The following is a 12431-nucleotide window of genomic DNA, read 5'->3' as shown; positions in this document are numbered from 1 at the left end:
TGTTTAATGTGCAGCCTACCACTATTTTTTCGTTATTAAAATGAGTCTGTTACGTTATTATTTTATCTTACTGAAATGAGTACCTACCAACGTATATGTTCCACGAGTCACCCTCATTTCTCGGAACACGAGCCTGAATATAATAGGTGACAATGGTTATGGTTTGCATTTTAAATTGTACAAAACATCGCATCACAATTCACAACTGTGCCAAATTATTCTTCCACTAAAAATGCAATTTTATCGTGAGAAGTATCGATTCTATATTTTTTTCAATAAAGTAATTTTCTTATATCATATTTGTTAAAATCTGGATAAAATGGGGGGAAAAAAAATCGTCCCGCTTAAACACCTGACCCACCTTAATTTATTTGACTCAAATCCTAAATCAAAATCAGGCCCAGAGTTCATTTCTCCATTCTCACTTCACAGTCGCTGCGCGGCTCTCAAACACCAGGTTTTTTTTCCCATCGATTTTCATTCTCTTTCGCACGATTCACCTTTCGTTTTCTCACATTTTTTTATTCGTTTTCTCAGTTTTTCAGTATGAAAGGAGGCAAATCGAAGGCTGAATCGAAGTAAAGGAAAGGAGACAGCAGGTGATTACAGATTTCTTTTTTTTTTTTTTTTCCCCCTCTTCAGCTGTTTTATCTTTCTCTCTGTGTTTTATTTTCATCGAGTTTGGTTTGAAGGATTCTACATTGTGCTATGTTGATTTCTGATAATTGTTCTACATTTATAAGTATGCATGCCAGAAAGATTGATTTACTTGTTTATCGATTATTTTCGTATCTCGTCCTTGGATTAAACGTTACTGTGTTTTGCATTACTGGTTGAAAGTTTTTGAAATAACTGGACTAAAAGGTTGTGATTGGATCGATATATTAGAGATATGAATTTCAAATCTATTGCAATTTTGTGAACTAGAACTATTACATGTTAAACACGACTATTTCTGAAAAGGAAAACCGAAATGTAGGGCCCCAAACAACGTTTTCCTAATACATTCTCCCATTTCAATTGCGTGAACCACAAAAACAATGCTACTTCTTAATAATTCCATTCACATCGCATACTCTGATCTATCGGGTAATTGTATGTAAGCTCGTGTAGAGCATGTATGTTCCTGGTTGCCAAAACATTATGTGTGGCATTTTCATGTCATCGTGATCGTAAAGAACTTATTGAGCATACATGTTAGGAGAACAACTATGGTTAACAAATCTACCAATGTTTCCAAACTTACAAGCATCAATGGCAAATGCATTGTGGTTTCCTGAACCAACAAGGCCTTCGAATTCTCCATCATCGTCGTGACCATCACCGATATCAAAGAGATATTTTCATGGCCAATTCTTTGCTCGGCTTCCTTATCTCGTTGCAGCTCTCCGATATATTCACATATGAAACTACCAGATGCCACTCACTCTCGTGTTCTTAGTCCCCACCCTCTTTCTTTGGTCTTAAAATTCTCCAACTGGATACTAGCCCAAATTAGATGATTCTCTAGTCATTGAGATATATTATCCATGACACATTTCCTAGTGAACTAACAATTGTCCCACTAAGCAAAAGTTTGAAGAGGTCTCGGCTGGTCCAGCATTCTAATTAATTCAAATTTGAACACCGAACTACCATTTTGATCTCTTTCTTGCCAATGCTTATTGACCTTGTAAAGACCATCATATGCATATACATACTTTGAGTCTTTAGAATGGTTAAAAACATAAGATGTCATCTCACTCATTCTTTTACGAATAACTCTTACCGGATATCCCATTTTCATGCTATTCACCATTGCAAGATTCCCCTTTATGAGCTTTTGATCAGCAATTTTTTCAGCAACCTTCGGATTCCCACCTTGACCTGAATATATTAAAATATCATTTGTTTTAGCCTTGTTATCGTAACGGCCCGAATCCACGACACATGTAGCAAACTTTTCATCTCCAATAGTCACGTAATCTATTCCACGGATCATCTGGCTGTGTAGACCAACAACCATAAGTTGAGCTCTGAATTGAAAAGCATCGCCAATTCCAATGCCCGGTATATGCCCAAAAGGCTTCTGAACATAAATGCACTTTCCCTCAGCCTTGAGACGCTTTGCTGCTTCTATATGTGCGAATATTTTACCTTTTTGTCCTTCCCCCATCTCTGTTTTCCACTCTTTCATCTCCTTCTTCAATGCCTCATAATGCTGCTCTTCAAAATTTAGTAAAGCTTCCCTCACCTGTTAGGTGGCAAATGATGGTGATTGGTTGAAGTTGGGATGATGGCAGGTGAAAGTAGGGGAAGCAATTAAATGCATCGGCATTTAATTGACGCGTAGAGGACGCGTAAATAGAGCTCATTCCCCTTCAGTTTAGATATCCCAGAGCGAGAGAGCAAAAGAAAAGAGAGTTAAGAAAAAAGAGTTTCTTGGGTTTTCTTGAGTGTTCTCTTGTGTGAGTTAGAGAAATATTTTTCTCGGTAATACTCGGGTGTTGGGATCGTGTGAAAGATATAGTGTTTTGTATACACTTGTAATATTTCTCCGGTTATAAATATTTGCAGTAGCTCCGTGGACGTAGCCTATATTGGGTCAACCACGTAAATCTTTGGTGTTCTTATTGATTATTTTATTCCGCATTTTATTATCGTCATGATCACTCCGGCATAATCCATAACAACTGGTATCAGAGCTGTTAAGGTGTCCGGGAGCCTTGGTGAAAAATTTCTTAAAATTCTGAGTATGCTCTGTGGTTGCAGCTTTGTCTGATCTTCCATATCAGAAAATATTTTTTGAAATTTTATTAAGGCAGTAGAAGCGATGGCCGGAAGTGACGGATCGGGACCGGGAATCAATAAGTTCGACGGTACAGATTTCACGTTCTGGCGGTTACAGATTAAAGATTATCTGTACAGCAAGAAGCTACATCAACCTCTATCCGGGGTGAAGCCAGAAAAGATGGAGGATGATGAGTGGAAGCTTCTTGACCGACAAGTGTTAGGGGTAATACGATTGACCCTAACAAAGAACGTGGCGCACAACGTGGCGGAGGCAAAAACCACGGAGGAGATGATGTCCATTTTGTCGGACATGTACGAGAAGTCATCAGCAAATAATAAAGTGTTCCTCATGAAAAAGTTATTCAACTTGAAGATGGAGGAAGGTGCTTCGGTGGCGGCACACATCAATGAATTCAACACGATTGTTTCCCAGCTAACATCGGTTGAAATCAAATTTGATGATGAGATTCGTGCACTTATTCTTTTGGCGTCTTTACCAAATGTTTGGGAGCCGATGCGGGCAGCGGTTAGCAATTCTGCTGGAAAAGGAAAGTTACAATTCAATGATGTCAGAGATCGAATCCTTGGTGAAGAAGTTCGCAGGAGTGATTTGGGAGAAGCAATGTCATCGAGATCTGCCCTAAATCTCGAAAACAAAAGTAGGGGCAGAAGTGCTGAAAAGAATTCTAACCGATGGCGTGGCAGATCCAAGTCAAGGAATGGAAAAGACAAAAATACCTTTGAAAAGAAATTGAAGTGATGGAGCTGTGGTGAAACTGACCACATGAAAAAGGACTGCAGAGCACCCAAGAATAATGCAAATGCTGTTACTGAGGATGTACATGATGCCTTAGTACTATCCATGGAAAGCCCGGTTGATTCATGGGTTATGGATTCGTGAGCTTCATTTCATACCACCGGTGATCGTGAGGTATTCAGTAATTACACTGCTGGTAATTACGGAAAAGTTTTCCTGGCTGATGGAAAACCGTTGGAAATTGTTGGTATGGGAGATGTCCGGTTAAAAATGTCAAATGGATCTGTCTGAAAAATCAATAAAGTCAGACATGTACCAAGACTGACGCGGAATCTGATCTCAGTGGGACAGATCGATGACGAACGTCATAAAGTGACCTTTGGTGATGGCTCTTGGAAAGTGAGCAAAGAAGCCATGATTATTGTTCGAGAAACGAAAACTGGAATCCTGTACATGACTTACAGTTGCAGAGACATGTTAGCAGCTGTGGATGCTGGGGCTAACTCAAGTCTATGACACTGTAGACTTGGACATATGAGTGAGAAGAGAATGAAGATGTTGATATCAAAAGGGAAGCTACCGGAGTTAAAAACTGTCGAACACAAACTGTGTGAAATTTGTGTTCTTGGAAAGCAGAAAAAGGTGAGCTTTTCAAAAGGCGGTAGAGAACCGAAAGCAGCAAAGTTGGAGTTGGTTCATACTGACGTGTGGAGGCCATCTCCTGTGACATCCCTTGGAGGCTCACGATATTATGTCATATTTATCGATGATTCGAGCAGGAAGGTCTGGGTTTATTTTTTGAAAAATAAATCAGATGTTTATGAGACCTTTAAACAGTGGGAGTTAGCCATGAAAGATGTGATGGATTCACTGTCATCCAATCACACGTGGGAGTTGTCAGAACTTCCTGAAGGTAAAAAGGTTTTACATAGCAAATGGGAGTACCGATTAGAACACGATGGTTGCAAGCGGTACAAAAAAATCCTTGTTGTAAAAGGTGAAAAAGAAGTCATTGATTACACTGATATTTTCTCTCTGGTGGTAAAGTTAACTACTATCAGGACTGTACTTGGATTGATGGTAAAAGAAGATTTGCATTTGGAGCAGTTAGATGTAAAGATTGTGTTTCTTCATGGTGAGCTAGATGAAGAAATGAATCAATCACATGAATTTAAAGTATGAGGGAAAGAGAAAATGATGTGCAAACTTCAAAAAAGCTTGTACGGTCTCAAACAAGCTCCAAGACATTGGTACAAGAAGTTTGATGGTGTAATGAATAATGATGGTTTCCCGAGGTATCATGCTGATCACTGGTGTTATGTGAAGCTTGATGGTTGTTATATCATGCTACTGGTATATGTAGATGATATGTTGATAGCAGGAGTTTGTCTGAAGGAGATTGATAAACTAAAGATAGAATTTTCTATGAAGGATTTGAGTGCTGCAAAACAAATCCTTGGAATCGGGATCCTTAGAGATCGGGTGAATGGAGTCTTGAAGCTTGAGAAGATTCTTGAAAGTAAAAATTCTGCTGATATTTTTACGAAGGTGGTGACCACTGACAAACTGAAATTGTGCTCGACGCTCGACTTCAGTTGGACTACAAGCGTAAATAAAGAAGGCATGAGCTGCTGTATTGACTGTGTGAAGCCATGATTGAAATCAAGTCTTCAAGTGGAAGATTTGTTAGGTGGCAAATGATGGTGATTGGTTGAAGTTGGGATGATGGCAGGTGAAAGTAGGGGAAACAATTAAATGCATCGGCATTTAATTGACACGTAGAGGACGCGTGAGCTCATTCCCCTTCAGTTTAGATATCCCAGAGCGAGAGAGCAAAAGAAAAGAGAGTTAAGAAAAAAGAGTTTCTTGGGTTTTCTTGAGTGTTCTCTTGTGTGAGTTAGAGAAATATTTTTCTCGGTAATACTCGGGTGTTGGGATCGTGTGAGAGATATAGTGTTTTGTATACACTTGTAATATTTCTCCAGTTATAAATATTTGCAGCAGCTCCGTGGACGTAGCCTATATTGGGTCAACCACGTAAATCTTTGGTGTCCTTATTGATTATTTTATTTCACATTTTATTATCGTCATGATCACTCCGACATAATCCATAACATCACCTTGTATCCCTCCGGTCCATCATGCTTCACAATACACAAATTTACCAATTCCTTGGTTGTTTGATGGTTTTCAAGCTCATCATCATTACATGTATCCTTAAACTCAACACATGCAAAATTATCATCCATTTTGAAGTTATCCATGGATTCATGTTCTTCATTTGCACCTCATACCGATCCAAATCCGAAAAAAATTTCCGGTTCTTGCCAAAAACATAAACCTCTCCATTAGAATCATTCGCCTCCAAAACATTAATTTCGGTTCCTTGAGATCCTACCACATCAACGCCCCCTCTCCTTTGGACTTGGCATGATTTTCAGACATCATAGCTTGAGCACCAAATCTCTTCTCAAAACATGGTCGCCACAATTTCGCATCATGAGATAAAACATAAAAATTTTCTCCAAGATCTCCCCACTGCATCTCTCGTCCAATACTATGTTGTTCTTGAACCTTTTTTAGTTTCACATATGCACCACATTTTTCTGAAACTATTTCATTTAAATTTTGTACATCAACACTTCTAGACAAAAAACTCGTATCCCCCACCCCATCTCCTTCAGTTTCCATAAATTCATTCCCAAGATCATCCCACTTCATTTCTAATAATTTAATATCGTTTTTTTCCTTGAACCCTTCTCGAATTCATATTAGCACCACATTCGCCAAAATTTTCTTCCAAATTCTGTCCATTGGACAAAATTTTGGCCACAATCCTTTCTTCTACAGCATTTGCAGCCTCCATTTGCTTTTGCCCTGCAAAAATAGCAAAATATGTTTAATTTCTAAAAGTTGAATTTCTCAACATCCAAAACATCAACAAACTCACGGTCCAAAGCAATAACTCCTGCCACTTTTTCTAAAGCAAGTTCCAACGCTGCTTCAAGTGAACGAAGCGTTTGCTCATTATTGTCGGCTATTTCCTTAGCTACATCTTCTGAAATCTTCGATTTCTCCACATTGTTAAACCCTTCAGTACTACCGTCAAAGATCTTAGAAGCAGCCGGCAACTCGTGTATAAATCAACAATTTCGAGTAAACAATATGAAATGTAAAGCCTGGCTTGTTTCATTTTCGAAAAGCAATTTTCAGTCTTCAAACTTGGAAAAGAATTAAAGCTATCGTTCATTTTCATTCTCTTTTCCGAAACACATTTTACATATTCTCATGCTAACAAATAAAAAAACTAATTCTATTTTAACAATATTTCCGTCAATTCTAAATTATTGTGTTATATTTTACAAAATCAATCAAGCTTTATTTAAAGGTTTCTATTGGAATATATTGTATATTTATTGTATATTATGTTTTTTTTTATCTTTTATTCTTTGTATTTATTTAGTCTTTATTGTTGTATATAAATATTCTATGTAATCATTTTTGTGATATATGAAAATCATAATTCTCTCATTAGTTTCTACATGGTATCAAGAGCCCACGGCCTACGCCAATAAACGTTAACCCTAGCCTCCAGCCGCCGCTATCCCGTCACCGGAAAATCTTTCTCCTTTTTTTTTTCGATCAACTCTATGGCTGCCACCGGCACTGTTTCTTCTCCAATCTCCTTCAATGTTGCTGCCCATGCGCTCTTGAAGCTCACCTCTTTGAACTACCTCTCTTGGTGACTGCAATTCACGACCCTCCTCATAGGTCATGATCTTCTTGGCTTTATTGATGGTTCTCACCCTTGTACGGCCAAGAGGTTGCACGGACAATCCTGATAGGCTTCTAGGCGGAGGGAGACATGAATGAACTGATCCCATGCCGGAATGAGAGGGGATTCTGAGACTGTGTAGGTATGGGACTACATAGTTGAGAAATGCTTAAAAGATTTCATATGTACTACTCATATCAAGAAGGTGCATCTTCTTTTCGGGTTCTCATCATATAAGAACTCCAAAATTAAGCGTGCTTGACTTGGGGCAATTATAGAATAGGTGACCCCCTGGAAAGTTTTTCAGGGTGCGTGTGAGTGAGGACATAAGCACGCTGAAAAGACCCGTCTTGATAACAGTGAGTTGTTACAAGCCGGCTCTGAATTATTTTTTATATAAATAATAATAATTTTCTCATGTAAGATCGGAATCCTGTAATTTTACAGTTGAACATTTTTTTTTGAAATTCAAGAGTAGCATTATTAAGATCACATGATACAATTAGATTTTTTATTAGAAATTTTAATTATTTTTTTGATTGTTTGATAACATGTTAAAATATGTATTTATATTAAAGTTTTGATTAAACTAAATAATATTAAAAATTTATCGATAATCAAAATACCTAAAATTTAGAAATATTTTCACTAAAGAGTTGAAAAACTTAATATATTATATCACATTTTATATTTTATTTAATAATTTAGATTGTAGCTAGTGAGAACTGTATATATAAATTTAAATAACATAAAGTAACATAAAACTGTAATCAAAATTTATATTTTCAATGTCAGTAATCTCAAATCTCAATTGAAAATGGGCTTACAATAACCTATTCATTATATATTTATTATTGGACATCTAATGCATCAGGCGGCTACTTGCATGATCTAATTGTTTCATTTTTGGCAAATATAATTTGCGGGGATTTTTCTAAATTTAGCAGAAGACTAAAAATGTCACACTCTTTATTAAAAAGTTGGAAAGGGTAGTATTATATTAAAAAAAATTATATTTTATTTAATATTTTAGATAGTAATGAAAACTAAATATATAAAATAAAAGTAACCTATAATTCAAAACTAAACTTAAATTAAATAAAATGATATAAAAAACAGGGTAATGCTACATTTACACATATTCTTACACATTGGGTTACACATGGCCTTAAAAATTACATGATTATCCCTCCACTTGATTTGAAAAAAATCTTTCAAAAATGCATGTAGGATAATCATGTAATTTTAAGTGTCATGTGTAACCCAACGTGTAAGAATATGTGTACATGTAGCATTACCCTAAAAAATTAACACTTACATGCACTAAAAAAATAGCTATAATTGCGGTTAATTTGACCATTGGGAGCAAGTTTTCACCACTCCTACAAATATGACAATGGTTTGGAAAACACATTTGTTGCCAATGTTTTTATAATAGGACCGGTGATCGAACCGGTCTACTTTGAAAAAACGGTCCCATCAATCAAACCTTTTAACCGGAAAGTCGGACCGAAAAACCGTTTATATAATATAATATAATTAATAATATCTTTTAAATTTTAAAAACATAAAAGATGTATATAAAATATAAATAGACAAAAATATATTTATCATAGTTTAAAAAATAAATAACTATATAAATATATTCAAAATATTAATTATAGTTATATATTTTTTTTAAAAAATAAATTAATTAAATAAAAAACTCTAATAATATTAAAATAATATTTTTAACGAAGTACAAATTCAAAATAATCATGTATATATATAATAAAATATTAAATTAAAATTTAAAAATTAAAAAAATAAAAAAATTCAAAAAACCAGTTCGACCGATTTTTTGGCCGGTTCTTGGGACCGGTTCTTCATCGATTATTGACCGGTTCGATCGTTTTGACCGGTTCTGAGCGGTTCAACCGTTAAAATGGTTTTTGAAAATATTCTAGACTGGACCAGTGACCCGTTTCCGATCGAACCGGTCGATCCGGTCCGATTTTGTAAACATTGGTTGTTGCCACCATTTCTAGGGTCAATAAAAACGAAAGTAAAAAAGTGGTGTTGTCACAACCGCTCTAAAATGTTTGATTTTGCAGCGGTTTGGAACAACTCTAATATATGCTCATTTGGAGTGTGTATAGAGGTGAGGTAAATAAACACTTAAAATTTTCACTAAAAAACTGCCAAATAACGCAACCGATTTTGATATGGTTAGCTATAAAAGACCAAATTTCTCACTTAAAAATTTTCGGACCACAAATAGTGCGAAAAACTGTCCGAGTGATCTTTTATGAAACTTTATGCTTAACTAAGAGTTTAAGACAATATTAGATTTACGTTCATATTTGTCTGAAGGTTCAAAAAAAACCTTAAAGGTCGACCGGTTTTGTATTTTGGTGTGCTCTTATTACAAAATGAATATCGTTGTATTTTGAGATATGATTGTCGTATTCCATAAGCATCATGTGTTGGAAAAATCCAATTTAAGGATATAGAGTTGAACTCTAACATCGACTTTACAACCTGATTGGGTCTTGTTCCAGCTCTTTTCGCGACACCTCTTAAGAACTCAAGCCATATAGTTTCAGATTTACACAAGATCTGAACCAAACATTTAAAAAATATATTTATTTGGATATTCACTCTCTACCCGATAGAACTGAATATTCAGACTTGTCAGGTATGAGATCTAGAGAAAAAAATATTTTTAATTCTTATCAAGGGGAAGGGTGTTACAGGACGGGTTCCCGTCCCTAGTTGACCCAAACGGGTCCCTAGTTGACCCAACCCTTACTTAAAATTAGAGATGTCACAAATGAACATGATCGCCAACCCGAAATGTAATCGGGTTGGGTCAGGGGTTGACCCAAAATGACCCGAAATTTTTTTACTTGGATTTTTTTTTATATAGAATTAAGAATTATTGGCTACATTTTTATTTATTGAATGTTTGAGGAAAAAAATTATTTTTTTTTTGATATTGTACATTTTCATCATGTAATATTGTTTATTTCGGTTTATTGAAAGCTTGATCTTTCCTTTTAGTGATTTCATTTCTTTCATGTGATTGTTATCACCTTTGAAATATTTGCTAAGAAGATTTATTGTTCTTTCAAATGTTTTTCTGACTAATTTGAAATTACAATCTTGTGTCAGTTTATTTGTGATATGCTAGGAAGATGTTTTAAATTTTAATTGTTATGTACATTGTCTGTCTGTGATCCTCGAAGGATTAAATATTGGAAAAAATGGTTCATTTCAACCTATCTTTACAGACATTACCTCATAATAGATCTAAGGGTCCTCATTTATCAATATATGCGGGGTCCACTAAAAAATAATTAACTCCACATTTATTGGTAAATGCACACCGTTAGATCTATGTCAAGGCAGTGTCTGTATAGGTAGGATCTAACTTACCGGAAAAAATGGGTTTTGAGATCCATAAACTTAGACAATTAATCGAGGATGACTTGTTCAATAAAATTCGAAATTGAATTAAAATTTTGAATTTAAATTTTGTATAGATATATTTAGAATATTAATTTGTTCAAAATCAATTTCGGGTGAATGACAATTAATTATTGAATTTTTAAGATAAAAGACCAATTAAATGTAGGAAAAATTACAATTTTAGTCCAATAATTTTGTCATTTTATGATTTTGATAATATTTTTTTGCAGTTTTAGTCCTACATATTTTGATTTTTGACAATTTTAATCCTTTTCGTAAAAATTATTTATGTGGCACTATACACGATAACTCCACATCAGCACTGAATTGGTACCACATCAGCGCCACGTCGGTATAATGACTAAAATTGCAAAAACAAAAAAAAAACAAACAAAGATAGTGGAGTAAAATTAAAATCTGAAAACATAGAAGACCAAAATCGTAAAGTGATAAACATACAGAACCGAAAAAACAATTTTTGCTTAAATTTGGGAACTTTGCTCGACATTAGAAAATGTTGGCTTCCAAATCTTCCTTATATAGAGTTGTGTAATATGATTATTGTTGTGTTCAAATCAAATCTGCTCAAGCCAACCGTAGGTGAAGAAGGTACAACAAACCTCTCGAGCCCGAACGCACACGACGCAAAGAGCGCGTCTTGCACATACACATTGTCGCAAGCAGCAATCAGGAGCTTTTATTTATGCGACTTGAAAACGGGCACAATGACATGGTGGGATGGTGATGTGGCACGTGGTATAGTCAGCATACACGTTGTGGTGATTGGATGATATACCTGTCGGATATGCCCTCTGGAACATGTGACATGGTGGCGGTTGACAACCGTTAGATCAAAGGTTACAACAGAAGATTGAACCTGATCTATTTGAGCGAAATCCGGACCATTTGATGACTAGATTGATCTAAACCAAGAATATTGAACCTGATCTATTTGATTAGGCAATCGAAGTATGATGCATCTAGGGTTGCGTCCAAGAGGTGTGATCATTCCGGAGAGATACAATTTGGATTGTGATAAGTACATTTTGTGTGCATTATTTTGTGTTATTTTTATATATATTTTGCATGCATTCATATGATTTCATATGTGTTTTTATATGTTTTATTTATAATTAATTTTATGCATGTGCATTTCACTCTTCGGGTTGATTTTCGTAGGAATTTGTGAAGAAATCATGATTTTGGGCAAGAAAAGAGTCGCAAGAATGAATTACAGAGCAACAATGGTCAAAGTTTTATTTTTGATTTAAAGACATCCAAATCCGATCTCACCGTTCAAAATTAATTTCAAGATGTTTTAAACTTGTTGTCCAAATTTCGGCTCCATCCGACGGTTAGATTGTAAGATATGATTTTTTGAGAGAAAAAAAATTGCGCGCTGTGAAGAAAATTAGGTGCCTAGGCGGGATTTTTTGGCCGCCTAGGCGCGACACGGAAGAGTGAAAAATTCAGATTCTCGAAAATTTAAAAGTCTTGATTTGTGGGATTTATTTGATGGGCTTTCAAAAACATATAAAAATAGGAGATAGATAGAGATCAGACGCAGAGGAGGCGGCCAAGGATCGAGAGAGAACAAGAACGAACAGGGAGAAAAACTTGAAGAACTCAAGAACCGCAAAAACTAGTTTTCTTATTTTCTCTTTTCTTTTTGTTGGG

The 12431-nt window shown here is 35.4% G+C and overlaps 1 long non-coding RNA gene across 1 annotated transcript; it reads left to right on the top strand.

Moving 5' to 3' along the window:
• The first annotated feature begins 290 nt into the window (after positions 1-290).
• On the top strand, positions 291-12431 carry LOC140893421 (uncharacterized). The gene is made up of 3 exons (XR_012153373.1): positions 291-457; positions 538-599; positions 11934-12431. It is a non-coding gene; the product is annotated as an uncharacterized lncRNA (long non-coding RNA).

Source organism: Henckelia pumila, chromosome 1, assembly GCF_033568475.1.
Source record: "Henckelia pumila isolate YLH828 chromosome 1, ASM3356847v2, whole genome shotgun sequence".
Classification (NCBI taxonomy): Eukaryota; Viridiplantae; Streptophyta; class Magnoliopsida; order Lamiales; family Gesneriaceae; genus Henckelia; species Henckelia pumila.
Note: the sequence above shows the minus strand (reverse complement) of the source record. Positions and strands in the feature narration are given on the sequence as shown.